Raw genomic sequence first — 10,603 nt, forward strand, 5'->3', positions numbered from 1 at the left:
CTACTCAGTAGTCATTCTCCTTACAGAATGTGCAATAAGGCCATAACCATTTATTTTTACTTTTAGCTTAGTTTACATTTAGTTTATTGTTTTAATGCTATGGAATTGTTTCTTTTTAATTTAAAGGGAAAAAATTTGTCATATCAAGGATAGCTTTTTTTTTTTTAAATTTAGGCCCCAGTAAATTCAGGATTTGTGGTAATTCCACCCAAACTGAAGCTAAATCTTGTGCTGTTTATGAAGGTGAACAAAGAAAATTAATAGCATAAATAAAGGACCTATTTAAATTACTTAAGTATAATCACTTATTTTTAAGGATGTTGGCAGGGCATGGTTTCCAGTGAATATGATAAATGATGATAACAACTACTATATACTCAGAGTCTCTCACCAGACTAAGAACAAAGAGATAACACCATGTGTTATCTACTCTGGTCTCTACAACAAGTTGATGAGATGGTCTCTTTTACAGATAAGAAAACTAAGAAAGAAATTACTTGTCCAAGGAATCAAGGCAAGAAAGAGGATTTAAACCCAGACCTGTCTGGCTTCAGGCTCATGTTCTCATTGTCATGCTTTACTTCAATAATTCCAAGTCTTGGTCAGGGTGGGGGCAGAGTAAGTGGTCCTGAGCCTTTTAAGAATCTTATGAAAAGTGAGAATCAAAATGTTGCATATGATTTCAAAGAAAATTTTGAACTCAAGAATGCCTATCCTACTGCCTATTTATAAATTTCTTCTGTTCATAAAAGCAGGTCATCCACTAAGCTATTTTGTTAGAGTATTATTTTTTTTTTAAATAACTGTATTCAAAAGCAAAACAACACTTATTTACAAACAGACTAATCTGTTGATGTTAATGAAATTTTGTTGAATAAAGATGGAGTTGAATAGCTCCTCAACCAACTGACAATTTATTCTATTTTATTTTGGGCAATATTTTGGTTGTTCCAAGAATTGGTCCAGTTGAGAAGCTGGCAACTGCCTAGCGGTTTGGTGGCAGTGAAATTTAGAGGCCAGACAGAGGCAAGCCAGTGTCATGTAGAGATATGTCAGAATATGAGACAAAAGGAAAAATCAGTAACATAGATCCTATGTTAACAGCTTGATATTTTCTAAATCACGATATTTTGCTTTAAATTTGACTTTTGAAATACTGTATCAATACACTATTTATTTTGGTTCTTTTAAATGTTGGGGTGTTCCCTTAAATTTTGCATCTGAGATGAATACCCCACTTAACTCACCCTAGTCCCAGCCTTGGATGAAGGGCTGGGTGTGGCCAGTAGACTGTTTGTTTAAACGGGATATTTCTCATGAAAATCAGTATTTCTAGCATCCTTTGTTAAAACTGGCAGCACTGGACTTGCATTTCCTTAAGACAAAAAGTGGCTTTATCTGAGTGACAGCTGCCTCCAGTGGGGAGTACATGTTCTGTAGCCCTCACCACTTCCTGGCTAGTTCATTACTGCCTGGCCCTACAGGATGTGAGCTGAGCGTTCTGGGGCTAGCCCAAATGTACAAATGTTATTCTTGAGTCTGCTTGTTCTGCCATAGCCTGTAACATTCCTTCAGAATTACTGATGTGCCACCTTTGACATTAAATCACAAGATAAGATCACTGCCAGCAAGACCCTGGGAAAAATTCCATTGACTAGCACGGAGGCATCATAGATCACAGTGCTGGAGTGTGCGCTTCTCGTTTTCCATGCAGAGAAAACTTCTCCACATCCAGAATTAACTCACAAGTAATTTCTATCAATGCTAAGACTTTTTGAGCTATAGTGTGCCTCACTCTGCGCTGAGACTTGTACATATATGACCTTATTTAGTCATTACAAGAATCATATATGATGTATAAATATCTCCATTTTACAGATATGGAAACTGAGTTACTAAAAGGCTGAGAAAATTGCCCAAGAACACATAGATGGTAAAGGGAGGAATCTGGACTCAAACCCAGATGGATGACACCAAAACTGGCAGCCTTTACCACTATTCACCCTGCTCCTCTGTGCTCTGCTGTTATTTCTTAACAATAGACACCTCACTTGCTAAATTTTGCTAATTGCTCTTTGCTATCAAGGGCACTAACATTTCACAAGCATATGGAATTTGATCAAAGAGCATACAACAGCTGTCTATTGTATTAAATTCATGTTAAGAGCCTATCCTCCTTGTTTTTGTGCCTTTTTTCATTCCAGATTAATTTTTCAAAGGTTAATCACATGACACTTATTTTAATTATGCCTCTCTAGTCACGACAAATGACAGTGCTTGACTTCTTGTTGCCTTCCTTTGTATTGTGTGACCAATGAGATTATTAATAAATGCCTTTTTATTATGTAGTCATGCTGTAGGTGCCCACAGGGCACAGGCCGGCCTCATGTATTTTATTCTGGGTGCAGTGTCAGCAGGGCCTTGTGGATTTGCTAATGAGCTAAATCCGGTTAGTGCCACATGCCCTGGACTGCCACAGATCTTTTAAATACATCATTGCTCTCAGAGACTCAGCTGGGTTCAGTTGAAGAGAGATTAACTTCTCATTCCAATTAGTGGAGAGTCATACTGTTGGAGAGAGAGCTGCTTATGTAGCCCCAAACCCAGGACCCTCTGATCGATGAACCAGTGACCAGCCAACAACAAACTTAGAAAAGAATGGCTTCAAGAAAGGATTTTGTGGTTGTTGTTGTTGTTGTTTGCTTTTTGTGTGCCTTAGAGATCACCATCTCCTAAAGAGGAGAGGCTGTTTAGTTTCCCATGTGAAAAATATATTGACTTCTATCTAGAATAATGGAAGCTTAAAAAACAAGGGAGTGGAACATTTAAAATAAATTTAAAATTCTGTATTTTAATCCTTGACCAGATTTGTTCACTCTGAAATACAGTATGTAAAGGCTATTTTGTTACATGTTTGTTTTTTTTTTTTCAGATAATAATAACACTAACTAACCATTATTGAGTGCTTACAGGGTAGGACACTCTTACAATTGCTTTATGTGTATTAATTTAATCCTCACAACAACCCTTAGACAGAGATACAATTAACCTAAATTGTACTGCTCCAAGTTCATCTTTGTCTCTTTTATCTCTTCTTACATCTTATTCTTCTTGAGTGAACATTTTAAGCTATGTGTATTACTCGTATTACTTTCCCGTGCTTTCGTTAATAGGGTAAAGGAACAGTTATTTTAAAGTGGAATGCTTCTTGAAATGAAAGTCAAGCCCAAATCAGGCCTCTACAAAGATACTGCAGATATACAGAAAAAATAAGAAAGTTTCAAAACACAGAGAAGCAAGAAAAAAAATGCAGTTTTCCTCTAGTTTCTGATGAGAAAAAGGTGTGCAAAATAAAATATTCAGCTTGGGAATCAAGAGTAGTATAAACGCACATCTTTCTTTCATTTAAGATTAAAAATAATTGAGAAAAATACAATATAAAAGATGCTCAATAGTAAAGAAAAATATCCTATTCTGATTAAAATCATCTCATTATTATACCGTAGTAAGACACACAGACTGATCCATCTAAAAGAGAACTCTGGAGGTATTCTTGAATCAAAATCAACTGTGCACACCATAACCACAAGCCCATCTGAAAATCAATGAGGTCTTTTCTAAAAAAAAAATACCAAAAACAAAAAACATGTTTTATAGGAGAATGTATTCTCTACAAACTATGAAAACCAAGAGCCTTTTATTTGGGGGTTTGGTAAACAAACCATTTTTCAAAAGTGATGTCCCATACAAGATCAAGTATCATGATCCTTATTTGTTTTAATGGAAGGCAAAGGTAAGAACAGACTCTAAATGTGTAAATGCTTTTTGAAGCTACAACTGTACACACGCACACATACACATACATACATAATGGTTTTAAAATGCCCTTTGTATATAGAGGCAGCCAAAGGCAAGACTTGCAAGGGGAAAAGGTTTGAATGGACATGTAAAGTGTCCATAAATGTGCTTTTTCAAGAGTATAATTGCTTCCTTATCCTTAATGTCTGCCAGGGAGTCAGAGTGACTGATGCTGTTACATATAGCAGAGCAAACAAAGGATTCACTTGAAAAAATTACAGGAGAAGATTTAAAGAGTGTGTGCTTGCATGTATCTGTGAATGGGGAAGGAGGGTTTGCTTTGTGTGATGGTTAAATGGGGTGGAGGGGGTGGATACAGGCATTGATCAACCAACCAAAATCCTGAGGACCACAGAGTCTCAGTTTTTTTTTACTCCATTGTAACAATAGTTAAATTTTAAGAAGGAAACCTGCTTGTTCCCTATATTTCTGAAATGGAATTTGCTCATCACTTGAGTCCTAAGAGACTCTTCGCTTTTTTTAAAAATTTTTTAAAAGCAGCCTCAGAAGGATTCACTAAGTGAAGGGTAAAATTGTCTCTTCACTTAGGGTTGGCTTACCCTCCTTCCCCACTCGGCTCTCTCCTGGCCTGGACTACAGGTCGCCCTTCATGCTGCCTGGGACCACACAGGGGTTGATAACCACCTCTGGTCCTCTCCATGTTGCCTTAGGCTCAGTGGCCTGTGAGCCTCAGGAGGGCCCAGGCTGGATTCTGCTCATCCACGTGTTCCTGAATGTAGGACACAGATGCTGCATGGCCAGTAAAGCTTTGCTAAAGGAAGAAAGATTCCAGTTATCTCCTAAAAATGTGTTTACTGAATCTGGTAAAGAGGAAAGCAGAAATGTTATGATACAGCCATTCAGTTCAGTTCAATTGCTCAGTCGTGTCCGACTCTGCGATCCCATGAACCGCAGCACACCAGGCCTCCCTGTCCATCACCAACTCCCGGAGTCCACCCAAACCCATGTCCATTGAGTCGGTGATGCCATCCAACCATCTCATCCTCTGTCGTCCCCTTCTTCTCCTGCCCTCAATCTTTCCCAGCATCAGGGTCTTTTCCTCTTCGCATCAGGTGGCCAAAGTATTGGAGTTTTAGCTTCAACATCAGTCCTTCCAATGAACACTCAGGACTGATCTCCTTTAGGATGAATGGTTGGATCTCCTACCCATTAGACAGTATAATTTTATTTAGTTTTTTGATCAGGATCATTTTTTCCATCCAGAGATCAAAAAATGTTATAAAACAACACTTTCCAACAATTAATAAAAATCTAGTGTTTAGCAAACAAACAAAAGCTAGTGCCAAGAAAGATATCTTTGATGTCTTAAAAAAGGAGAGTACAGTGCAGTTGATGAAAATAGACAAGCTTTTAGGTTTTCACCCTGAGTCCTTGAGCCATGAGATTCATCCTGGAAACTTTGTTTGGAGTGATGGCAACCCCAGGGCCAGCCTTGCAGATCTATAACTTTAGGTTGGGACTATCATGGGAATAACTGAGCTTTGGAACTAGTGATTTGCCAATCCTCAAACTCACATAATGGTGATTTGTGTCCGAAATTTAATGTACTAGTCTACAATATCACATCTCTTAAGCATTCAATATGTGCTGAACATTTTGCTACCAACTGGCCAAGACAAGATCTCTATCTTTTGCAGGGCTTGCAGTCTAGTAAGAGATGAGTGTATAAATAACTACCTTAGTTAGGTTCTCAACATGTAGTTCCCAGACCAGCAGCATTAACATTACCTGTTTGTCTGTTGAAATGCAAGCATAGCTCTTACCCCATCCTGCTCAGTCAGAAATTCTGGGGTAGGGCAATTTTTAGTTTAACAAGCCCTCCAGGTGATTCTGATGCACATTAAAATTTGAGAACCTCTATTCTCAAATTAAAAATTGAGATTACAAGCAGTGGTTTACAATGCTGCCTGAAAGCTTATTAGGATCACTCGATGCATACCTCCCCCTACCAATTGAACAGAATCTCTATTCATTATCATTGTTTAGTTGCTAAGTTGTGTCCAACTCTTTTATGACCCCATGAACTATGGCCTGCCATGGGATTTCCCAGGCAAGAATACTGGAGTGGGTTGCCATTCCCTCTGAGAGGTTTTCCTGACCCAGGGATAGAACTGTCTCCTGCACTGCAGGCAGATTCTTTACCACTGAGTTATCAGGAGGCCTTCTATTCATTGAAAGTGAAAGTCGCTCAGTCATGTCCGACTCTTTGCAATAACAGGACTATACAGTCATGGAATTCTCCAGGCCAGAACACTGGAGTGGGTAGCCTTTCCCTTCTCTGGGGGATCTTCTCAACCCAGGATTGAATCCAGGTCTCCTGCACTGCAGGCAGATTCTTTACCAGCTAAGCCACAAGGGAAGCCCAAAAATACTGGAGTGGGAAGCCCATCCCTTCTCTAGCAAATCTTCCTGGCCTAGGAATCGAACCAGTGTCTCCTGTATTGCAAGCAGATTCTTTACCAATTGAGCTATTAGGGAAGCCCATTAGCACCCTCTTTAATCACTTTTTTTTAACCTGGTTTTTGTCTTAACTATGATTGTGCCTGAGATACCACTGACAACATTATAATGTCCATTGATCTTCCTGAAACTTGTTCTATTAATTTATTCTTAAATGAGCTTTTATTTCTAGCTCACAGTCTACTTGAAGGTCTGGCTTTATAAGAATTATTTCATGTGTCTGAAAAGTTCCAAATATCCCTAGAGATCTTTCCTGAGCAACTACCTGTTTTTCTTCTTTGAGCTTTATCTATGTAGCTTGAAGCTACCCCCGCCCCCATTCAGATAGACTCCTTCAAGAGAAAAAATAGAAAATAACCAGTACTTGCAACTTAAAAGTAAAGATTCCAACATAACAGAACTAAATGGAAAATATTAATAAGGTTACAAAGGCTAACTACAATTTAAGGTTTTGGTTTTTTTTTTCACTTTTGGCTTTTGGCTGTATTGATATCAAGTCAGTGTGGTAAGCCTGGTTATCTTATACTGATAAAATCTGATTGGAAAACAGCTCTGCTCACCACAATACTACCAATGCCACTTATCATGTGGGAAATGTAAATTAAAACCACAAAGAGCTATCATCTCACACCTATCAAGATAGCTATTATCAAAATAATAATAATAATAATAGTAACAAAAGACAAGCACTGATGAGGCTATGGAGAAATTAGAACCAATGCACACTGAGAGTGGGAATGCAAAATGGTAGAGCCACTTTGCAAAACAGGATGATGTTACCTCAAAGAATTAAAACTAGAACTACCATGTGATCCAGTAATCCCATTTCTGGGTATTTATCCAAAAGAATTAACATCAAGATCTTGAAAAAATATTAGCACTTATTCACAACAGCCAAGACGTAGAAACAACCTACATGTTCATTGACAGATGAGCAGATAAGGAAAATACGGTATGTGCAGACAATGGAATACTATTCAGTCTTTAAAAACACAGAAATTCTACAATAAGAGAAAATAAGGATGAGTCTTGAGGACATTATACTAAGTGAATAAGCCAGTCACAGAAATACAAATACTGCAAGATTCCACTTAAATAAGTATCTAGAAGAGCCAAATTGATAGACTCAACGAGTTGAATGGTGGTGATGTTGAACAGAAAGTGAAGAAGAACTAAAGGGCCTCTTGATGAAGGTGAAAGAGGAGAGTGAAAAAGTTGGCTTAAAGCTCAACGTTAAAAAAACTAAGATCATGGCATCCAGTCCCATCACTTCATGGCAAATAGATGGGAAAACAATGGAAACAGTGGCTGACTTTATTTTTCTGAGCTCCAAAATAATTGCAGATGGTGACTGCAGCCATTAAATTAAAAGATGCTTACTCCTTGGAAGGAAAATTATGACCAACCTAGACAGCATATTAAGAAGCAGAGACATCACTTTGTCAACAAAGGTCCGTCTAGTCAAGGCTATGGTTTTTCCAGTGGTCATGTATGGATGTGAGAGCTGGACTATAAAGAAAGCTGAGCGCTGAAGAATTGATGCTTTTGAACTGTGGTGTTGGAGAAGACTCCTGAGAGTCCCTTGGACTGCAAGGAGATCCAACCAGTCCATCCCAAAGGAGATCAGTCCTGGGTGTTCATTGGAAGGACTGATGTTGAAGCTGAAACTCCAATACTTTGGCCACCTGATGTGATGAGCTGACTCATTTGAAAAGACCCTGATGCTGGGAAAGATTGAGGGCAGGGAGAAGGGGATGACAGAGGATGAGATGGTTGAATAACATCACTGACTCAATGGACATGGGTTTGGGTGGACTCCGGGAGTTGGTGATGGACAGGGAGGCTTGGTGCGCTGAGGTTCATGAGGTCGCAAAGAGTAGGACATGACTGAGCGACTGAAATGAATTAAAATGATGCTGAGCAGGGCCCTGTGAGGCTTCTAGGCATAAAGCCTTCCTGTGTCTCCCATTTCTCTGATTATAGGAAACAGCCTTCATTCAGCCTTCATGATCTTCCCTGAGTTTGAGCAGGTGTATTTAAGCAGTTGCTAATTAGGGAAGGGAAGAGATGCAAGACAAAGGGAGAAGCAGTCAAGAAAAACAATAGTGCAGCCTTGGGGCAATGTCCTGTTTCACCATCAAAAGAATATACCCAACAATACATTTAAGCTCTTTTACAGATACTGACACCCAAAAAAGATGTCCTTTTCATTATAGGGGAGTGGAATGCAAAAGTAGGAAGTCAAAAAACACCTGCAGTAACAGGCAAATTTGGCCTTGGAATGCGGAATGAAGCAGGGCAAAGACTAATAGAGTTTTGCCAAGAAAATGCACTGGTCATAGCAAACACCCTCTTCCAACAACTCTACACAGGGACATCACCAGATGGTCAACACTGAAATCAGACTGATTATATTCTTTGCAGCCAAAGATGGAGAAGCTCTATACAGTCAGCAAAAACAAGACCAGGAGCTGACTGTGGCTCAGATCATGAACTCCTTATTGCCAAATTCAGACTCAAATTGAAGAAAGTAGGGAAAACCGCTAGACCATTCAGGTATGACCTCAATCAAATCCCTTATGATTATACAGTGGAAGTGAGAAATAGATTTAAGGGCCTAGATCTGATAGATAGAGTGCCTGATGAACTATGGAAGGAGGTTCATGACATTGTACAGGAGACAGGGATCAAGACCATCCCCATGGAAAAGAAATGCCAGAAAGCAAAATGGCTGTCTGGGGAGGCCTTACAAATAGCTGTGAAAAGAAGAGAAGCTAAAGCAAAGGAGAAAGGAAAGATATAAGCATCTGAATGCAGAGTTCCAAAGAATAGCAAGGAGAGATAAGAAAGCCTTCTTCAGCAACCAATGCAAAGAAATAGAGGAAAAGGACAGAATGGGAAAGACTAGAGATCTCTTCAAGAAAATTAGAGATACCAAGGGAACATTTCATGCAAAGATGGGCTCAATAAAGGACAGAAATGGTATGGACCTAATAGAAGCAGAAGATCTTAAGAAGAGGTGGCAAGAATACACAGAAGAACTGTACAAAAAGATCTTCACAACCCAGATAATCACGATGATGTGATCACTCATCTAGAGCCAGACATCTTGGAATGTGAAGTCAAGTGGGCCTTAGAAACCATCACTATGAACAAAGCTAGTGGAGGAGAAGGAATTCCAGTTGAGCTGTTTCAAATCCTCAAAGATGATGCTGTGAAAGTGCTGCACTCAATATGACGGCACATTTGGAAAACTCAGGAGTGGCCACATGACTGCAAAAAGGTCAGCTTTCATTCCAATCCCAGAAAAGCAATGCCAAAGAATGCTCAAACTACCGCACAATTGCACTCACCTCACATGCTAGTAAAGTAATGCTCAAAATTCACCAAGCCAGGCTTCAGCAATACGTAATCTATGAACTTCCTGATGTTCAAGCTGGTTTTGGAAAAGGCAGAGGAACCAGAGATCAAATTGCCAACCTCTGCTGGATCATGGAAAAAGCAAGAGAGTTCCAGAAAAACATCTACTTCTGCTTTATTGACTCTACCAAAGCCTTTGACTATGTGGATCACAATAAACTGTGGAAAATTCTGAAAAAGATGGGAATACCAGACAACCTGACCTGCCTCTTGAGAAATCTGTATGCAGGTCAGGAAGCAACAGTTAGAACTGCACCTGGAACAACAGACTGGTTCCAAATAGGAAAAGGAGTACGTCAAGGCTGTATATTGTCACCCTGCTTATTTAACTTATATGCAGAGTACATCATGAGAAACGCTGGACTGGAAGAAACACAAGCTGGAATCAAGACTGCCGGGAGAAATATCAATAACCTCAGATATGCAGATGATACCACCCTTATGGCAGACAGTGAAGAGGAGCTAAAAGCCTCTTGAAGAAAGTGAAAGAGGAGAGTGAACAAGTTGGCTTAAAGCTCAACATTCAGAAAATGAAGATCATGGCATCCGGTCCCATCACTACATGGGAAATAGATGGGGAAACAGTGGAAACAGTGTCAGACTTTATTTTGGGGGGCTCCAAAATCACTGCAGATGGTGACTGCAGCCATGAAATTAAAAGATGCTTACTCCTTGGAAGAAAAGTTATGACCAACTTAGACAGCATATTCAAAAGCAGAGACATTACTTTGCTGACTAAGGACCATCTAGTCAAGGCTATGGTTTTTCCTGTGATCATGTATGCATGTGAGAGTTGGACTGTGAAGAAGGCTGAGCGCCGAAGAATTGATGCTTTTGAACTGTG

Source organism: Ovis aries, chromosome 7, assembly GCF_016772045.2.
Source record: "Ovis aries strain OAR_USU_Benz2616 breed Rambouillet chromosome 7, ARS-UI_Ramb_v3.0, whole genome shotgun sequence".
Lineage (NCBI taxonomy): Eukaryota > Metazoa > Chordata > Mammalia > Artiodactyla > Bovidae > Ovis > Ovis aries.